Raw genomic sequence first — 21,631 nt, forward strand, 5'->3', positions numbered from 1 at the left:
ATTTGCATAAAGCGTTCTTGCAAAATGTTTTTTTTCAGAAATCTCTAAGGAGATGATCCCATTGTCTTCATCCTGTGTTTAATGTGAAAGGATCTTGGTCCTTCAAATTCTGTGGTGAATGTCTTACTTACTCATTCATTTCTTTGGCTGGGATATGAGCTGGGAGTTATTCTTAATTTCAGTTAAGAAAACTTGTAAATTTCATTGAAAATTTTAATTCCTGGGTAGCCAGAAAATGGATTATTCTTATCCCCCTAGAAGGTTTTCAGACAGTGTAAGAATGCAAGCTGGAATAAATATTGGCTTTTATACTTAACAGTAATTCTTGATGAGTTTAGACTGAGGAATACAGATATAGCTTTATTATGTCACTTTAAATTTGATGTAGTTGATATTTTCAACATGAAAATAGCTATCAGGTAAAGCATTAGGAGAGAGCCTCCAGTGAAATTTCTTGGCTTCTTCAAATAATAATGTGTAACACTGGGCTGCTTGTTTCATCTCCTTGAGCTGAAAAAAAAAAAAAAAGGAATTGTAATAAATGTTCATGTGTCCTAGAAACAGCTCTGAAGTGTTGTGATTCAGGATTATAGTCAACTGAGGGGAAAATTGTTGAATAAAGAATTAGTTTATTTTTCCTCTGTTCTCACCTAAACTTGTTCTGAATCTAGAAGACTTTTTCATGAATCATGGATTTTTTTTCAGCTTCATTTTTAATTTCTACTTTCCCAGTCTACTCATGGAATTATGCTATTCTGACACTTTAAGTATATAAACTTTCCCTTGAAATAGCTTCTGGTTTATGTTTATTGGCTCCTAGGAAGAACTTGTTAGGACTTTACAACAGTATTGGTAGGACAATTTAAACTTCATTTAAAAATTTATTAGGATATAATTCACATACAATGAAATTCACCCTTTTAGAGTGTAAAAATGAAATTTTTTTTTCAGTATCTTCACAGGTTGTGTAACATCACCGGTATCTAATTCCAAAACATTTTCATCACTATAAAGAGAAACCCCATACTAATCACTTCCCATTTTTCTTCCTTCCAGCCCCTGGCAATCACTAATCTTTCTGTTTCTATGAATTTGCATATTCTGAGCATTTCACATAAATGGAATCATACAATATGGGGCCTCTGTGTCTGGCTCCTTTAACTTAGCATGACGTTTTCAAGGTTAATGCATGTTGTAGTATGTGGATCAGTTCTTTGTTCGTTTTTATGGCCAAATAATATTCCGTTGTATAGATATAATACCACATTGTCCTTTGATTAGTCAGTTGATATTTGTGTTTCCACTTTTTGGCTGTTTTAAATAATGTTGCTATGAACATTTGTGTACATTTTTGTGTGAATATGTGTTTTCACTTCTCTCCAGTATAATATAGCTAGGAGTGGAATTGCTGGTACATATGGTAACTGTGTTTTACACCTTGAGTAACTGTCAAAGAGCCTGCATCATTTTATATTCCTACCGGTGAGGCATGAGAGTTCCCATTTCTCCACATCCTCTGCGAGGCTTGTTATTGTCTATCATTTTTGTTACAGTTATTGTAGTGGGTATAAAGTGATATTGCACTGTGGTTTTGATTTACATTTCTCTGAGGTCTAAGAATGCATGTGGAAATTCCTGGGCGAGGGATCAAACCCTTGCCATGGTAGTGACTCAGGCTGCTGCAGTGACATGTCCTTAATCTGCTGTGCTACAAGGGAACTCCTTGAACATCTTCTTGTATACTTATTATTGACCATTTGAAGAGTGCCTATACAAATTCTTTCTCCATTTTTGCATTGAGCTATTTGTCTTTTTGTTGTTTTGTAAGATTCGTTTTTCTAATATTCTTGGTACTAGACCGTTATGGCGTATGTGATTTACAAAAATCTTCTTCTGTTCTGTAGGCCGTCTTTTCACTTTCTTGATAGTGTCCTTTGAAGCACCAAAGTTTGTGGGGTTTGTTTTTGTTTTTGTTTTTTCTTTTTTAGGGCTGAACCCACGGCATATGGAAGTTCCTAGGCTAGGGGTTGAATCAGAGCTGCAGCTGCTGGCCAGCATAGCAATACCAGATCTGAGCCATGTCTGCAACCTATACCGCAGGTCACAGCAATGTCAGATCCTTAACCCACTGAGTGAGGCCAGGGTTTGAACCTGCATCCTCATGGATACTAGTTGGGTTCATTACATCTGAGCCACCACAGAATCTCCTATACACCTATATTTTCTCCTAAGAATTTTATAGTTTTAGCTCATATATTCAACTCTTTGATTCATTTTGAGTTAATTTTTGTGTAGGTGTAAGGTAGGTAATTTCAACTTTACTTTTTTGCATGCAGATATGCAGTGTTCTCAGTACTATTTGTTGAAAAGTTTATTCGTTCCCCATTGAGCTATATTGTTATCCCTGTTCAAAATCAAGTGATCACAGGAGTTCCTTGGTGGCACAGTGGGTGTTGTCACTGCTGTGGCTCAAGTCACTGCTCTTATGAGGGTTTAATCCCTGGCCCAGGAACTTCTGTATGCTGTGGGAGTGCTCCCCCCCTCCCCCACCACTAAAAATCAAGTACAAAATCAAGTGACCACAAATACATGGATTTGTATCTGGGATTTTCATTTCCCTTCCATTGACCTATGTCTGTCCTTATATCTGAGTCATAGTCTTGATAAGAGGCTCATATTTCAAGAAGATAGTTTAAACTTTTAAGTTTATATTTAGAATCTAGAGTTATAAGTTTTCATTCCTTTTTTTTTTTAAGGGCTGCACGCAACATGTGGAGGTTCCCAGGCCAGGGGTCCAACTGGAGCTGTGACTGCCAGCCTACACCACAGTTACAGCAATGCCAGAGCCAAGCTGCGTCTATGACTGACACAAAGCTCTCCGCAACACCAGATCCTTAACCCACTGATCATGGCCAGTGATTGAACCTGTATCCTCATAGATACTAGTCAGGTTCCCTTTTTTCTTTTGGTCTTTTTAGGGCCGCACCCGCGGCATATGGAGGTTCCCAGGCTAGGGGTCTAATTGGAGCTGTAGCTGCCAGCCTATACCCCTAGTCGGGTTCTTTACTGGTGAGCCATGACAGGAACTCCAAGTTTTCACTCCTTTGAACTCACTTAAGGAGAAAAATTAAGTTTTTAGGATGATTGCAATTATGATAAATGTCATGAAAACAATCTGATTTGAGAACTCCCTTTTGATCTGATCTGTGAACCCAAGTCAATATTTATAACTGTGATTTAATGCATTTTTCAATGCATTTTTCTTTTCATTTATTGAGAAATTCTGTATACACAAATTGAAGGTAAAACTGGAATGCAAAATATTATGAAAATATGGATATATGAAAATCGTATGATGTGGAGTCTCAAGATCTGTGTTTAATACCTGATCTTGGCACTTAATGATATATATACATATTTTTTTTTGGCCTCACCTGTGGCATGCAGAACTTCTGGGGCCAGGGATCAAACCTGCATCACAGCAGTACCTTAGCCACTGCAGTGACAATGCCAGATCTTTAACCCATTGAGCTACCAGGGAACTCCACTGCTGTTGATCTTAGATTGGTCACTTTACAGCTCTAAGCTTCATTTTCCTCCTATAAAAACTAAAAGACATTTCTAACCTACAGCTGCTTCATAGGAATGTTGTAAGCCTCCAGTTGAGGTATTGTGCTTGTAAATACCCTGTAAACTGAAAAATACCATGGAAATATTTAATATGTGTACATTACCCTAATTGTTGATATTGGTAAATTCTCTGAGGAATCATTTCATAGGTGCTCTTTAAAAAATTCTCTCAATTTTTTTCTAGGTCTTAGGAAGTTCAGTTTCTATTTCATTTTATATTTTTTAGTCTAAAAACTTTATGAGACTTTCCTATTTCTAAACATTAGTATCTAAAAAAAAGGGCAGAGTTCCCGTCGTGGCACAGTGGTTAATGAATCTGACTAGGAACCTTGAGGTTGCAGGTTCAATTCCTGGCCTTGCTCAGTGGGTTGAGGATCCGGCGTTGCCGTGAGCTGTGGGGTAGGTCGCAGACGCAGCTCAGATCCCGTGTGCTGTGGCTGAGGTGTAGGCTGGCAGCTACAGCTCCTATTAGACCCCTAGCCTGGGAACCTCCACATGCCTCGGGAGCGACCCTAGAAAAGGCAAAAAAGGGGGGGGGCAAATTACTCAATTCTCATCATCTTTCCCTTCTCTCTCATACAATGTGTGAGTCAGCACACATTCTACTGTGGGAGTCAGCAAACTTTTCCTGTGAAGGGTCAGGTAGTAAATATTTTAGGGTTCTGAGTTCTGTCACATATTCTTCTTCCTTTTTTTTTTTTTTGGTTTTGTTTTATTCTTTACAACCCATTAACAATGTAAAAGCCATTCTCAGCTGGAAGATCTGTAGAAAAACAGGCCTGCCTGATTTTTGTCCTACCTGCCTGTCACAGATTTTTATTTTAATGGGTTTCGGTACTAACTATATCATGTTTTGGTAGCAGCCACTAGTTACAATTGTGTACGTAATAAAGTGTTAGTGGTTAGTTAACCTAAGAAATGTTATGTGTTATTTTTTATCCTAACAGCGAAACAGGATTTTCTAGAGAAACAGTGTGAGTCAGTTTGTTTTTTTGGATTATGTTCAGCTTCTGATTGAAACTGGTCTGTTCAGCCAGGGACAGAGACATTGTTTTGAATAATTGGTTGGTTGTGGTACAATTCACACTGGTATATTTTAGGCTGTAAATAATTAGGGCAGAACACAGGTGAAGAGTGCTGAATCCAAGCAACTGCTGAGTAGGAATCAATTTTTTTAAGGTAATGTCATTTTTAGCAAGACCTGGGCTCAATGACACTTTTTACCCTACTTTTAAGGTTTGTTCAGGATGCAGTAATGTCAAGGATTCCAAAAATTATCTAAGCACATGGTGTTACCGAAAGCATGGGGAAATAGAAACCTCACATACATTGGTGGTGGTGGTGGTGGTGTAAATTGCTACTTCCTCTCTGAAGGGTAATTTGGCAATATCTATCCACATTAAAAATATACCTACCCTTTGACCCAGTTCTTCTGCTTCTGGGAATTTACCCAATAAATGCAATCCATGCAAGCAAATATCTGGTTATTGTAGCATTGTTTATAAAGGCAAGATTTTGGAAATGACCTAAATGCCCATCAATAGAGCAGTGCTTAAAAAACATGGTACAGGAGTTCCCATCCTGGTGCAGTGGAAACGAATCCGACTAGGAACCATGAGGTTTCGGATTTGATCCCTGGCCTCACTTAGTGGGTTAAGGATCTCAAGTTGCCATGAGCTGTGGTGTAGGTCACAGATGCGGCTCAGATCTGGTGTTGCCGTGGCTGTGGTGTAGGCCAGCAGCTACAGCTCCAATTTGACCCCTAGCCTGGGAACCTCCATATGCCACAGGTGCAGCACTAAAAAGCCAAAAAAAAAAAAAAAAAGGTACACATATGCAATGGACTATTATGCGGCCCTTTAAAAGAATTATTGATAACTACTAACATGGAGCAATATCCAAGAGACTTTTTTTTTTCCTTTTTAGGCCTACACCTGTAGCATATGGAGGTTTCCAGGCTAGGGGTTGAATCAGAGCTGCAGCCTACACTTCAGGTTGCAGCAACACCAGATCCTTAACCCACTGAGTGAGGCCAGGAATTGAACCCACACCCTCATGCATACTAGTCAGGTTCTTAATCTTCGGAGCCACAACAGGAACTCCTCCAAGATGTATCTTTTTAAAAAAAATTTTGGAGTTCCTGTCGTGGTGCGGTGGAAATGAATCCGACTAGGAACCATGAGGTTGCAGGTTCAATCCCTGTCCTCATTCAGTAGGTTAAGGATCTGGCATTGCTGTGAGCTGTGGTGGAGGTTGCAGACGTGGCTCGGATCCCACATTGCTGTAGCTGTGGCACATATCCCACGGGTTCGGGAACCTCCATATGCCGAGGATGCAGGCCCCCCCCCCATTTTTTTTTTTTTTTGCCTTTCTTTAGGGCTGCATCTGCAGCATGTGGAAGTTCCTAGGCTAGGGGTTGAATCAGAGCTATAGCTGCAGCCCTATGCTACAGCAACATGGCATCTGAGCCGTGTCCGAGACCTACACCACAGCTCACAACAACGTTGGCACCTTAACCCATTGAGCGAGTCCAGGGATTGAACCCACATCCTCACATTTACTAGTCGGATTCGTTTCCATTGTGCCACAACAGGAACTCCATAAGATATCTATCTTAAAGCAAGTTGTAATAGTATAAACGAGTTGCAGGATACAGTCAGCCCTCCGTATCTTAAAAGTTCCACATCCACAGATTCAATCGACCTCAGATCGAAACCATTGGAAAAGAAACTTCCAGAAAGCTTCTAGAGGCAAATATTGAATTTTCTTCACACTGGTGACTATTTTCATAGCATTTACATTGTTTGGGGCATTATAAGTAATTTAGAGATGATTCAAAATATATTGGAGGATGTGCACAGGTTATATGCAAATACTACAGCATTTTATGTAAGGGACTTGAGATTTTAATATCCTTGGGAGGTCCTGGAACCAATCTGCTGCTGACACTGGGTGACAACTGTAGTATGTATGGTATTTGTTAAAAAAAAAAAAAAGAGCGTTATGTATACAAATCGTTTTACATGCAGATAATATCACTGGAAGGATTTTGATAGCATTAAACATTGTCTGTCTGACACTGTTTTAAGAGCTTTTCATAATTAATATATTTAATCCTGGTAGCAATTTTATTAAGGTAGGTAATGTTATTCCCATTTTACGTTGAAGAAAGTGAAGCACAGAGAGATTAAGTAGCTTCCTCAAAGGCACAAGACTCTGATAATGATGGTTTCTCATAGAGCAAGGGACTGAAGGACTAAGAGTCAGAAAGAAGAGACAATTTTCAATATACATCTTTTCCAGCTGTGTGTTACTGGGGGGTGTTTTGACTTGTTTATATAATACTTTAACGGTTATTTTTAGGAGGTCCCATCGTGGTGCAGGGGAAACGAGTCCGACTAGGAACTATGAGGTTGTAGGTTTGATCCCTGGCCTCTTCAGTGGGTTAAGGATCCAGCGTTGCTGTGAGCTGTGGTGTAGGTCACACACGCATTGCTGTGGCTGTGGCTGTGGCTGGCAGCTACAGTTCCAGTTCTAGCCTGAGAACCTCCATATGCCTCGGGTGCGGCCCTAAGAAGGCCAAAAAAAAAAAAATTATTTTTATTATTTTTTGTTGCTGTGTTTTGGTTTTTTTGGCCACATCCATGGCATGTGGAAGTTCTGAACCCCTGCCACAGCAGTGACCCAAGCCACTGCAGTGAGAATACTGGATCCTTAACTCATTGAGCCACACAGGAACTCCTAAACATTATTTTTTAAAGCATCTGCACCATTAGGAAAATGGGCAAAAGACTATCATGAGTACTATTTATAAGAGAGTCAATCCTATAACTTCTTAGCTTCAAAAGATTAGAAAGGTTGACAGTACCTGCTGTTGGGGAGTATGAGGAACTGGACATTAGGTGGATAAAGTCATACAACCTTTTGGGAGAGAAGTCTGTTAATGAGTTTTGCTAGTTTGCCTGTGATGCCATAACAAAGGACCACAAACTGGTATGTATGTGTGTGTGTGTGTGTGTGTGTGTGTGTCTGACTTCAATTCACCTTTCTATAGGGTCACAAATCATACTGGATTAGGGCACACACTGGTGACCTCATTTTAATTTGAGTACCTCTATAAAGAGTCTATCTCCAAACAAAGTCACAAAGTGAGATACTAGGGGTTGGAACTTCAACATGTAAATTTTCATGGAAACACAAATCAAACCACAAATAACATGTGTACCAAAGTTTTATACATGCATGCCTTCTGAACTGGCAATGCCACTTATGGGAATCTGTCTTTAAGAAATAATCTGGGAGTTCCCGTCGTGGCGCAGTGGTTAACGAATCCGACTAGGAACCGTGAGGTTGTGGGTTCGGTCCCTGCCCTTGCTCAGTGGGTTAACTATCCGGCATTGCCGTGAGCTGTGGTGTAGGTTGCAGACTCGGCTCAGATCCCGCGTTGCTGTGGCTCTGGCGTAGGCCGGCGGCTACAGCTCTGATTCGACCCCTAGCCTGGGAACCTCCATATGCCGCGGGAGCGGCCCAAGAAATAGCAAAAAAAAAAAAAAAAAAGAAATAATCTGTGTTGTGGCACAGTAGAAATGAATCCAACTAGGAACCATGAGGTTGCAGGTTTGATCCCTGGCCTCGCTCAGTGGGTTAAGGATCCAGCTTGCCTGAGTTGTGGTGTAGATCACAGACACGGCTCAGATCTGGTATTGCAGTGGCTGTAGCTGCGGCCAGCAGCTGTAGCTCCGTTTCAGCCCCTAGCCTGGAAACCTCCATATGCTGAGGGTGTGGCCCTAAAAAAAAAAGCCAAAAAAAAAAATAATAATCTGAGGAGTTTTCATTGTGGCTCAGCAGGTTAAGGACCCGATGTTGTCTCTGTGAGGATGTGAGTTTGATCTCTAGCCTTGCTCAGTGGGCTAAGGATCTGGCATTGCTGAAAGCGGTGGCGTAGGTCTCAGACATGGCTTGGATCCATTGCTGTGGCGTGGTGTAGGCTGGCAGCTACAGCTCCGATTCAACTCCTAGCCTGGGAACTTCCATATGCTACAGGTGCGGCCATAAAAAGCCAAACAAACAACCCTCAAGATGCATTAAAGACCTAAATTTAAGACTGGAAACTATAAAACTCCAAGAGGAAAACAGGCAGAACACTTTGACATAAATTGCAGGAATATTTTTCTAGATCAGTGACTCAAGGCAAAAGAAATAAAAGCAAAAATAAATGGGCCTTATTAAGCTTTGCATAGCAAAGGAAACCATTAACAAATGAAATGAACAGACAACCTATGGAATGGGAGAAAATGCTTGCAAATGATGCAACCGATGAAGGGTTAATATCCAACATACACAGACAACCCATACAACTCAATATTAAAAAAAAAAAAATCAAAAAATGGGTAGAAGGATTGGCCATTTTTCCAAAGTACGGATGGCTAACAGGCATATGAAAAGATGCTCAACATCTCTATTTATTAGAGCAATGCAAATCAAGGCTGTGGTGTAGGCTGGTGGCTACAGCTCCAATTGGATTCCTAGCCTGGGAACCTCCATATGCTGTGGATGGGTCCCTAAATAGACAAAACAAAAAACAAACAAACAAAAAAACCCCAACAAACCATAATACAAATGACTGTATAAACAAAACAGAAGCAGACTCACAGACCTAAGAGGGGGAAGGGTCAAATTAGTGTATGAGATTAACAGACACAAACTAATATACATAAAATAAACAATGCTGTAAATCAATTGTACTTCAGTTAAAAAAAAAGAAAAATTTCCCTTTTTAACTGGTTATGCTGAAACAAAATCAGTAAAAGTTAAAAAAATACTTGATAGAGAAAATAGTACAAAAATAACTGTCATCTAATTCAACCATTATCAAGACTTTTGCCACCATTTTACCCCTATGTACAGTGTATGTTTTTTTAAAAAAATTAAAAAGGGCTTTTTGGGGGAGGCTGCTGTCAGCAGAAGCAAGTAACAGAGCTAGGGATCCAGCCAAAACCACAGCAGAGCCTCCAGCTGCTGCAGTGACATTGCCAGATTTTTCACCCGACACACACAAGCGAAGTCCAGAAAAAGGGACATTTTCTTACAAAATCTCGATGACATTTTCATGCTTAACAAAATAACTCTTTGACATCATATAATACTTGGTCCACAAACGAATTTTTCCAATTGTCTAAAAAATGTCTTTGTTAAGAGACTGTCCTGGCTCAGTGGAAACGAATCTGACTAGAGGATAGAGGTTTGATCCCTGGCCTAGCTCAGTGGTTTAAGGATCTCACATAGCGGTCAACTATGGTGTAGGTTGCAGATGCAGCTCAAATCTGGCGTTGCTGTTGGTGAGGGGTAGGTCGGCAGCTACAGCTAGGATTCTACCCCTAGCCTGGGAACCTCCATATGCTGCGAATGCAGCACAAAAATTTTAAAAAAGATTAAAAAAAAAAAGGTCCATATATTTGTGTTTCTAAGGCTCTTTAAATTTGAGCAAGCCGCCTCCCTCCCTTTTTTAAGAGGCCATTATTTTATTGCAGAATGGACTCAATTCGTATATGTATGTATTTACAAAAAACAAACAAAACCCACACATTTTAAAGGACCCAAACACTGTGTATTTTGAGGTTCTGGAAGCTGGTTTTAATTTAGAAATAATGCAAGTGGTTGTAAAGACACATTATTTCTAAATTCATGTAAACCTCATATGGTTGAGTGTAGCTCCATCCTTGTCATATGACCGCATCACAATTTAGCAAACCACAATTTTGGGCTCGTAGATGCAGCCTGTACAGCAGGGGGCAGGATTACCTCATTCTGGAAGCCAAGAGCTCAGGAAAGCCCTTCCAATGCTAGACAGAGAGAATGGCTTTCAGGTTAAACACAAAGATAAATGAAAAAGTTTTCTCTAAATACAGAGTTAAGGTAAATTCCCAGAAAACGTGGTACTGAGTAAACATCTTAAATAATACAGATTGAAAGAGCAACCAGACTTGGTTTAAAAGCAGGGTAGAGAATATCAGAGTGGAGATGAGGGCTGGTGGGCAACCTAAGGGTCTGAAGAGTTGGATAATGACCGAGTTGCCCGAGAAGGGTGGTCAAATCTCCTCAGCAGGTCATCCTCCCCGCCCCCCTACCCATGAAAGAAACTGAGACTCAGGAGGAAAACGCCCACGGCAAGTGGAATCGAGAGAGGGAGAGAGCAAATCTCAGGGACTGTGAGCGTTTGAGAGTGCTGAAACCGACTGTAATGTTTAAAAGGCAGTGCTGAAGCCGGTTTTTCCAGGAACTGGAACAAACCGGAGCAAGGCACTGGGCGCGGACTCTGAGACTAAGCCTCCGCGGCCATCCTGGCGCCCAGGGCAAGACCTATGACACCCAGGGCGCGCCCAAGTAGGTGACTCAGACGGCGAGAGGGAACTCTGCCGCGGACAGTATCTCTGCAGTCGCAAGTAGTCCCCAGCCACCCAGCTAGGAAAGGAGCTGAGTGAGAGAACCCGTAAGGCCTCGGAGCGGTGAGTCCCGGGCCCTGCGGGCGCGCAGCCAATCCCTGGAAAGGGGGCGTGGTTATCTCCCCTCCCCCCGCTCCCGCCGCCGCGGATCCCTCCGCCCGCTCTAGCAGTGCTGAGGCCGAAGGAGCGGCCATTTTGGATTTTAAGCCCGGATTTCGAAGTCGAGTCTCTGCCTTTTTCGCGTCCAGATTTGGCCAGGTGAGTGTGGCTTCTTCAGCGTCGACGGTCTTTGTTTTCATCCTCCCTCTGCGCTCTGATATTAGTAGTCCCTACCCCCGGGTTGGAACGAGGTGGCAGGTGAGAGAAAAGGCTTCCGGATGTGGGGGTCGGGCCGGAGGGCCGCGGCACCGGAGGCTGGTTAGGCCCGGCCCGGGGGCGTGGCAGGGCCGCGAGCCGCTTGGAGACCGCTGGTCCCGGATTCTTGACGCTGCCAAACTTTGCTGTTGTTCTCCCTGCCCCGAGGCGTCTCCTTACTGGGGTGGAAACGCCGCGGCCTGGGCTTTGGCCCCCTCCCGTGACAGGGCCGGGGCAGCGCTCTCGGCGACTCCCTTAGCCAGCCTCTTATGTCCCGAACAGACTTCGCTAAAGCTCTGTCTCCACTGCCCGCAGGAGTCTGTTCGCCTCCGACTCCGGGAGCCTCCCCTGGGCGGACTCCTTGCTGGGGTGGTACCTGGGGGCCCCGTACGAAATTGTATTTTTCTTTAGCGGAAGCAAAAAGCGATCTCTGCCCCGTTTCACCGATTCCTGCCTGTCTGATAAGCAGTCTTGAGAGGAGCCTGTGGCCCCCCTCTTCTTTCTGTTTTCAGCGCTCCTCTTCCGGGGGGCTGGAGATGAGAGGACTTGAGAGTCGATTGCATAAAGTTTTACAAGGATCCAGAGGCAAGAGCGCGTTTTTAATAATTAGATAGTAGGAAGGGCACCGCCACTACCACTCTCTGTAGTAGTAAAATTGAAATTAAGAGCTGGTCTTGACTTTTGGAGGGATTGTAGTTTAACTTACTGGTAAAATTTCAGACAGACCAAGCTGAAGAGTGTAACGAATTCCCTCCTCGTCTAGCTTCATTAACAATCAGTTCATCGCCAATCTTGCTTCATCTATACCCCCGTTATGCATTTAATAAAATAATTATTTATATATATATTTCCCACCCCGCCCCACACAGGCCTTTTGACTCCTATGCCTACGGAGAAATTAACATGGGAAATTGTGTTTACGTTCTCAGAACCCCATCTTCTGGGATAAGAGGACTTAGTAATACCCTTTTATTAGAGGAGAGTGTTTTGAAACATCAGTGTTAGTATTCCTTTTTTTAAAATTTTTTTCTTGGCCGCACCCGTTAAGGATCCGAAGTTGCCCCTGATCTGTGGTGTAGATTGCAGACGTGGCTCGGATTCGCAGTTGCTGTGGCTAGGCCTGCAGCTTCAGCTCTTATTCCACCCCTAGCCTGGGATCTTCCGTAGCCACAGGTGCAGCCCTAAAAAAAAGTACACCTTAAGGGAAATTTTTTGTAAAAAGCACACCCAATGAATTTTTTGTTTTGTTTTGTTGTTGTCTTTTTAGGGCCACACCTGCAGCATATGGAGGTTCCTAGGCTAGGGGTGGAATTGGAGCTGTAGCTGCTGGCCTACACCGCAGCAACGTGGGATCTAAGCCACGTCTGCAACCTACACCACAGCTCATTGCAACGTAGGGTCCTTAACCCATTGAGCAAGGCCAGGGATCAAACCTGTATCCTCATGGATGCTAGTCAGATTCGTTTCTGCTGAGCCAGGGCAGGAACTCCCCCAATTGATTTTTTTGTAATTTTTTATATTTCATTGAGAAACAAGATAAAGTGCTTTCATAATGCCTACGCATTTCAGTATTTATAGCTTCTTCCAGAAAATCTTGGTGGCTTCTGAATGCTGAAGCCTGCACTTTTTTTGTGAGTTACACATGCTGCTACTGGTTTTGTGGTCCTTTATTAAAATTTTCAATTTTAGCTTAGTCAGTGAAGATTTGATTACAGTTTGTAGTGTGAAAATAGAGTGAACTTGGCCTTCTGTAAATGAAACAGTTTTAAGAATTTGACGGTATTTAGAAGTGCCTTCTAGCTGGTTTCTACCTTTGTCACACCTTCATATCTGCAGTACCTAAATCATGCCTAAATATGTTCCTACCACTTACAACAAAGAAGTATACAGGATAAATAAAATAATACATTTCAAAATGGAAGTTTTCCTATATACTACAAAATTATTCTAGCTACTCTTGCCTCCCTCCCCACTTGGTTCTTTTGGAGCCACAAGCTGATGTCTTAGGACCTAAGGGCGTTTTTTTTTTTTTTTTTTTTGCTATTTTTAGCTACATTAACTTTCAGGATTACTGCCTCTGGGCAGCTTTACTGTTTTGGGTAGCTGTTCTCAGCTACAGCAGTCTATCCCTTCTTCCCTAAATAACATGAGGAATGACCCAATCCATAGTTTTGCACTTTCCCTTATTCAGAATGGAGAGATAATCCAGTTTTTTGTTTGTTTTTTTGTTGTTGTTGTTTTCTTTTCTTGGCTGCCCTGCAGCATATAGAGTTCCTGGGCCAGGGATCAGGTGTGGCAGTGCTGGATCCCTAACCCACAAGTGCAGGGTCAGGAATTGAACATGCCTCCCAGCACTCCTGAGAGGCTCCCAGTTTTATTTATTTAATTATTTATTTTGTTCTTTTTTTGACCACACCTGCTGTATTCTGAAATTCTTGGGTCAGGCATTGAACCTGTGCCACAGCAGCAACTGGAACTGCAGTGACAACACTGGATCCTTAACCTGCTGAGCCACATGGGAACTCTGAGATTATCCACTTTTTGTTGTTGTTTTGTTTTGTTTTTGTCTTTTTAGGGCTGCATCCACGGCATATGGAGGTTTCCAGGCCAGGGGGCGACTCCAAGCTGTAGCTGCTGACCTGTATACCACAGCCACAGCCATGCTGGATCCGAGCTGCGTCTGCGACCTACACCACAGCTCATGGGCAACGCCGGCTCCTTGACCCACTGAATGAGGTCAGGAGTCCATCCTGCATCCTCGTGGATGCTAGTCAGATTCGTTTCTGTTGAGCCACGATGGGAACTCCATTTTTTCTTTTTTTAAGTCCAGTTTTAAAAGGCTTCTGGAGCTGAGTGTTGCAAGAGAGACTAGATAAGTTTGTTGTTCCAATGTTAAGGACTGGGTTAAAGTGAGGGGTTGGAAAGAGCCAAGAAGAGCGCATGAGATTGCTGATAAATGTGTGACATAATGGTGTTACATTAATAAAAATAGTATAATACTGAGAACTAGGTTTGCAATCACTAGTTCATAATCCTTTTATAAAGTTTATGTTACACTTGTTTATGCGTCGTATAGTTTTTAGATTGTGAGCCCCTTGAAGCACTAGGGTCATGTCTGTCTTGGGGTCATGTCTCTTGTCTGTGTTGGCTTAGCACAGTACTTGATAGAATAGTGATCACCATATTTGTGAGTGAATGAATGACAGTAAAGATTGAGGCACCAAGTGATCTCTCTGAATCAAAAGGGACTTTTAACTTCGCTATCAGACAGTATTAATATGTGGTAATGTATTCACATATACATATATTTGCTTAAATGTATGTTTTATGTGTGTAGATGTTTGTATATGTATAAAACAGTTATTTATCAGAATAAGACTAGTTTATTGACTTTTAGGTTATTCCTGAAATTAATATTACTATTGAAGTGAGGTAAAAAGTTTATGGTAAATAGCTGTGGAACCACAGGTTCAAATCCTGAAATTAAATTGATCTTTTGTATTAGGTTAGTTTTGGGTCTCATGATGTTTTACATATATTGGTAATTATTTAGGACATAGCCTAAATAAAGTAAATAATAGTCATTACCTTTGTGTTTTTGTTTGGTTTTTGGGCTGCATTTGCAACATGCAGATGTTTCCAGGCCAGGGATTGTACCTGCATCATAGTTGGGACCTGCGCCACAGCTGAGGCAACACCACATCTTTAACCCTGTGCACCACAAGGGAACGTCTGCCTTTGTGTTAGTGTCATTCTCTTTAATGATTAGTTTTTGTAGGATAGAAATCGCAAAGTTGAAAATCCTCAGAACTTAAGTTACAAAATATTTCAACGAATATTCCTTTCCTTTCTTTCAATCTAAAACAAAACTAGATTTTGTAGGTTAGTGGGATTCAAGAAAACAACATTACATTTAGTTAAATTTCCTATTAATTAACATAATAAGTGAGTGACATCTTTCTACTAAGTGCTATACTAGCAGTATGGGAATAACAGTTATACTGATTATATACAGTTGAAGTCCTCCAATGAGGTCAAAGGTCAAAACAGGTTAATCAAAAAAGTTAAAGCAGGGGGAAAAAAAGATAAAAAGCATACCTTGAACCTTTTATTTTAACCTAAAACACATAAAAGTCAGTAAGAGGAGTATAACCTTTAAAAATTGTGAATCACTATATTGTACATCGATTATACTTCAATTTTTTTTGTGTTTTTGACTGGACCATGTGGACTTTTCCTGGACCAGGGATCGAAACCACACTGCAGCTATGGCAACACCAGATCCTTAACCCACTTTGCCATAAAGGAACTTCCTATACTTCAGTTTTTTTTAAAAGCTCATTTATCACCTTTTCTTTAGATGATTAGATCTTTTCTTTGAGTATGAGTCGGTTGACTAGAGTTTATTTTAACAAATGTTTATACAGTGCTTACTGTGTACCTATAACCCTATGTGCTAGGCGCTGTCCTCAATTCTACAAATTTTTATATTGGTGCTAATTTTCCTTAAATGTTTGATAGAATTTTCTTAAATGTTTAACAGAGAAGCTACCTGGGCTTTGATTTTCTTTTGGAATGGTTCTAAACTTGAATTCAATTTTTGTAATGTATGGGGCAGTTACATTTTTTGTTTCTTTGTGTCTGTTTTGGTAAAATGAGTTTCTAAGAGATATGTCCTTTTTGTTTCATTGTTGAATTTATAGGTGTATGTTAGTAATAATGTTTACTTTTAATATCTGTAGTTTTAATATCTATAATGATAATCCTCTCTTTCAGTCCTGATACTGGTAATTTGTATCTTCTCTCTTTCCCTCTCCTAACCTTCCCCTCCCTCCTCCTTTTCTCTTCCAGCATTTGGTTTTATTGATTTTTCTGTTTTTCCTTTTTTCACTTTCATTATTTTTTCCCACTTTTTTCATTATAGTTGATTTAGTGTTCTGTCAATTTCTACTATATAGCAAAGTGACCCAGTCATACATATATATATATTCTTTTTTTCACGTTATCCTCCATCACGTTCCATAACAAGTGACTAGATATAGTTCCCTGTGCTATACCACCATATCTCATTGCTTATCCAAAGGCAGTAGTTTGCATCTATTAACCCCAGACTCCCAATCCGTCCCATTCCCTCCCCCTTGGCAACCACAAGTCTGTTCTCCAAGTCCATGTGTTTCTTTTCTGTGGAAAGGTTCATTTGTGCCATATATTAGGATTCCAGATAAAAAGTGACATTATATGGTATTTGTCTTTCTCTTTCTTTTTTTTTTTTTTTTGCCATTTCTTGGGCCGCACTCATGGCATATGGAGGTTCCCAGGCTAGGGGTCAAATCAGAGCTGTAGCCACCGGCCTACACCAGAGCCACAGCAACGCAGGATCCGAGCCACGTCTGCGACCTACACCACAGCTCCCGGCAACGCCAGATCCTTAACCCACTGAGCAAGGCCAGGGATCGAACCTGCAACCTCATTGTTCTTAGTCAGATTCGTTAACCACTGAGCCACAATGAGAACTCCTGTCTTTCTCTTTCCGACTTCACTTAGTTTTGAGAGTCTCTAGTTCCATCCATGTTGCTACAAATGGCATTATTTTGTTCTTTTTTATGGCTGATAATATTCCACTGTGTATGTATACTATATCTTCTTAATCCATTCATCTGTTGATGGACAGTTGGGTTGTTTCCATGTCTTGCCTTTTGTGAATAGTGTTGCAGTGAACATAGGGGTGCATGTATCTTTTTCAGTGAAAGTTTTGTCTGGATATATGCCCAAGAGTGGGATTGCTGGATGGTGTGGTAGTTCTATATTTAGTTTCCTGAGATACCTCCATACTGTTTTCCATAGTGGTTGTACCAATTTACATTCCCAGCAACAGTGTAGGAGGGTTCCCTTTTCTCCACACCCTCCCCAGCATTTGTTATTTGTAGACTTACTTCATGCCATTCTGACTGGCATGAAGTGGTGCCTCATTGTAATTTTGATTTGCATTTTTCTGAAAATTGGTGATGTTGAGCAGTTTGTCATGTGCCTGTTGGCCGTTCATATTTCTTTGGAGAAATGTCTCTTTGAGACCTCTGCCCATTTTTCTTTTCCCTTTTTTTTGTCTTTTTGCCTTTTCTAGGGCCGCTCCCGTGGCACATGGAGGTTCCCAGGCTAGGGATCTAATTGGAGCTCTAGCCACCAGCCTACGCCAGAGCCAGAGCAACGCGGGATCTGAGCCGAATCAGTGACCTACCCCACAGCTCACAGCAACGCCGGATCCTTAACCCACTGAGCAATGCCAGGGATCAAACCCGCAACCTCATGGTGCCTAATTGGATTCGTTAACCACTGTGCCACGACGGAAACTCCTGCCCATTTTTCAATTGGGTTTTTTTTTTTGTTTTGTTTGTTTGTTTGTTTTTTGCTATTGAGCTGTTTTGTATATTTTGGAGATTAGGCCCTTGTCAGTTGCATCATTTGAAACTATCTTTTCTCATTCTGTAGGTTGTCTTTTTTTGTTTGTTTGTTTGTTTTTTATGGTTTCCTTTGCTGTGCAAAAGCTTTTCAGTTTGATTGGGTCCCATTGATTTTTTGTTTTTTTTTTTCTATTGCTTTGGGAGATCTCTTTTTTGGGCTGCAAGTGGGGCATATGGAAGTTCTCAGGCTAGGGGTCGAATCGGAGCTACAGCTGCTGGCCTACATGACAGCCACAGCAATAATGCAGGATCCAAGCCTCGTCTGTGACCTACACCGCAGCTCACAGCAGTGCTGGGTCCTTAAAACACCGAGTGAAGTCAGGGATCAAACCTGCATCCTCATGGATAGTAGTCAGATTCCTTTCTGCTGAGCTACAATGAGAACTACCACTTTGTTTTTTTTTTTTTTTTAACTTGGTTTTATTGTTTCCTTCTGCTTATTTTGGGGTTAATTTTGCTCTTTTTACAGTCAGATTAGGTTACTAATTGGAGACCTTTCTTTCTCTTTTTTGTTTGCTTTTTAGGGCCCCACGTGGGGCTTATGGAGGTTCCCAGGCTAGGGGGCCAATCACAGCTACAGCTGCCAGCCTACACCACAGCCACAGCAATGTGGGATCTGAGCCGAATCTGTGATGCACACCATAGCACACAGCTACTCCAGATCCTTAACCCACTGAGCAAGGCTAGGGATCGAACCTGCGTCCTCATGAGTACTATTCAGGTTCATTTCACTGAGCCATGACGGGAACTCTCTTAATTTTTTTTTTTCCTTTTGATGAGAACTTTTAAGATTTATTCTCTTAGCAGCTTTCAGACATGCAGTACAGTATTGACCATAGAAGCACACTACATGACATGCTCATTATTTATTTATAAGTGGAAGTTTGTAACAAAATGGCTGGTGGGGCATCAAAAGGTACAACTTCCAACTTTCTTTTGATAAATGTTTGTCTGATACGCTTTTTCATTCTTTTAACCTACTTATTGAAGTAAGTTGCTTGTTGACAGTATATAGTTGAATCATTTTTTGAACCATTCAGATGCTCTCTCTTTTAATTGTCATCTTTAGATCATTTCTGTTTAATTATTTCTGTAATTATTAGTATATTTGAATTTAGGGCTACCATTTTATCATTGTTTTCTGTTTTTTCTCTTTTTCATTTCTTTTTATCTTTTTTAAAAATTTTATTTATTTTTTTGGCTGGGCCTGTGGCATGTGGAAGTTCCTGGGCCTGGGATTTAACCCATGTGCCCCTGTGCCACAGCTGCAGCAACACCAGATCCTTAACCCACTGTGAAACAGGGAACTCCTGTTTTCATTTTTGATGTATGATGTATGTGAGTTGACTTCCTTGGTTTGGGCAGAGAGACTCCAAATCTCTGTATACACCAGGAGTCGCGTTTTTGGTTTCTCAAGGCAGGATGATAGAGGTTCTCTTGATGCTCTTGCTTTCTGTGCCAATGCTGATTTCTGGGTTTCAGGTTGCTTTTCATCTAGGCCAAGAGTATGAGAAGGAAAAAAAGTGATGTTTATTGCCACTTTAATGGTATGTCACATTCTGGTCTTTCTCCATCTAGCTTCTATTATTTACTTTTCAGACTCCTTAGACAGCTCTTCTGCACATGCTCTTCAGGATTTATAGCTTCATCCAGTGGCAGAAATTCTGAACCTAGAACCCAGTTTTTCACTTTTTTTGTTTACATTTCTAAGGACTACTCATATTGCTCTAAGTGTAGCTAGTTCGTTAATTTTGACTGCTGCATAGTACTGTCATGTTTCTGTTATATTTTATATGTCTTGTAATAGACTTAGTATTCTTCTAAGGCCTTACTACCATAGAATCTATATACATGTGTCTTAATGGTTCTATGTACAAATTTCTGTATGTTCAGCAATGGGATTGCTTGATCCTTAGGGTATGCATACATTTACCAATAAGACATTATTTAAAAAAAAAATTGGAGTTCCCGTTGTGGTGCAGCAGAAAAGAACCAGACTGGTGTCCTTGAGGATGTGGGTTTGATCCCTGGACTCACTTAGTGGGTTAAGGATCTGGCATTGCTGTGGTTGTGGTGTAGGCCGGCAGTTGTAGCTCTGATTCAAACGCTAGCCTGGGAACTTCCATATGCCGTGGGTTCGGCCCTAAAAAAACCCCAAAACAACAACAACAAAAAGATTTCCAAGAGTTGGCTTGGATTAATCTCAATTATCTATGCCTTTTTGCCTATTTCATATAATTCAGCACCATTGGATATTTAGCACCCTGCAGAATCTTAGGATTAAAAGGGACTTCAGAGATTATATTGTAGGAACTTCAGTTATGTTCACTGTACTGTGTTTTATTATTGTAGAAAGGACATATAAACACTCATTTTTATTTTTTCGGACAATTCATTTACCTACAGTTTTCTAGCCTGGTTAACTGAAGTCGTAGTACAGTGTAAGTCTGTGGATGCTTTGGTGGATCTAGGTCCTGCCTTTTTTGTTCTTGTGTAAAAATGCAGCCCTTGTGCTGGACATCTTCTCTTTCCTCCTCCAGAGCCATTTATCATCCCTCCCCCTCTGATCTATATCCCTGGAGGTACACTGGTGCACAGTGTGTATCAATTCCTTTGGTTTCTTCTTCCAACAGGGGTAGGGGGTTAATACCAGCAGGAGTGAGAGCTAAGTATTTATCCTCCTGCTCCTTCCGGCGAGGTTGTTGCAAGTTGTCTGCATGCCTCTACCAGTGATTCTTATTTGGTGGCCTTTTCCATATAGTGATCCTCTAGAGGGTTCCATTTCCTCATCTTTCCTCTTCAGACCTAAAGCTGTTAATGGTTCTATGGCAATACACTGTCCTTTGTTGGTTTCTCTAAACCTTATGCACACCTTTGTAGATAAGAGCTTATTAAAATTCTCCCCACATCACGCAGGTGTGGATACAGTGTGTTTCTAGCTGGTCTCCTGATTGTTAGACTTCTTGAAAGGGCCTATGATTTTATTCACTTTTGTAAATTTGAAAAAAATAAATGTTATTACTGAATCATAATACTTGTAATATGTGTTCGTTTTTACCTGCTTTCTACAATACACTTGTAGTAGGATTTTGAGGGAGTGAAACTCCTCCACACATTCTCCACCAAGAGATTAACAGCGAAATGTAGACCTAACTGGAGTTCCCATTGTGGCCCATGGAACAGAATCCATCTAGTGTACATGAGGATTCAAGTTCCATCCCAGGCCTTGCTCAGTGGCTTGAGGATCCCACATAGCCCTGAGCTGTGGTGCAGGTCCCAGACCCAGCTTGGATCCTACATTTCTCTGGCAGTGGTGTAGGCCTGCAATGATAGCTGCAATTTTACCTCACCACCAGGATATTCCACATGCCTTGGATACGGGCCTGAAAAGCAAAAAAAAGAAAAAGAAAAACATAGAATTCATTTGAATATTTTCAACTTTATTCACAAGTTGGATTTATCTTTGCAACATGCTTTTTTTTTTCTTCTCTTTTTAAGGACCACACCTGCGGTATGTGGAAGTTCCCGGGCTAGGGGTTGAGTGGGAGCTGCCGAGCTGCCTGCTTCTGCCACAGCCAGAGCCAGATGGGAGCCGTGTCGTGTACCTGCCTCACGGCTCACGACAAACTCAGACGCTTAAAACCCACTGAGGGGGCCCAGGGATCAGACCTGCATCCTTGTGGATGCTACTCTGGTTTGTTACCACTGAGCCACAGTGGAACGTTTTAAAGATCTTCATCTCTGCTC

At 41.3% G+C, this 21,631-nt stretch overlaps 1 protein-coding gene across 3 annotated transcripts in view; it reads left to right on the forward strand.

Annotated features, from left to right (window-relative positions):
* The window catches only part of IST1 (IST1 factor associated with ESCRT-III), a 41,295-nt gene that overhangs the window by 1,981 nt on the left and 17,683 nt on the right, over positions 1-21,631 (forward strand). The window contains exon 1 of one of the 3 annotated variants that reach the window (XM_047790876.1): positions 11,055-11,330. The exons of 1 other annotated variant lie outside the window; for it this stretch is intronic. The gene's annotated coding sequence lies outside the window, so the exon portion shown is untranslated. Of the gene's footprint in view, positions 1-11,054; positions 11,331-21,631 lie in introns of those variants that run through there. One more of the 3 variants, XM_047790875.1, reaches the window with a different exon arrangement.

Source organism: Phacochoerus africanus, chromosome 8 (genome assembly GCF_016906955.1).
Source record: "Phacochoerus africanus isolate WHEZ1 chromosome 8, ROS_Pafr_v1, whole genome shotgun sequence".
Lineage (NCBI taxonomy): Eukaryota > Metazoa > Chordata > Mammalia > Artiodactyla > Suidae > Phacochoerus > Phacochoerus africanus.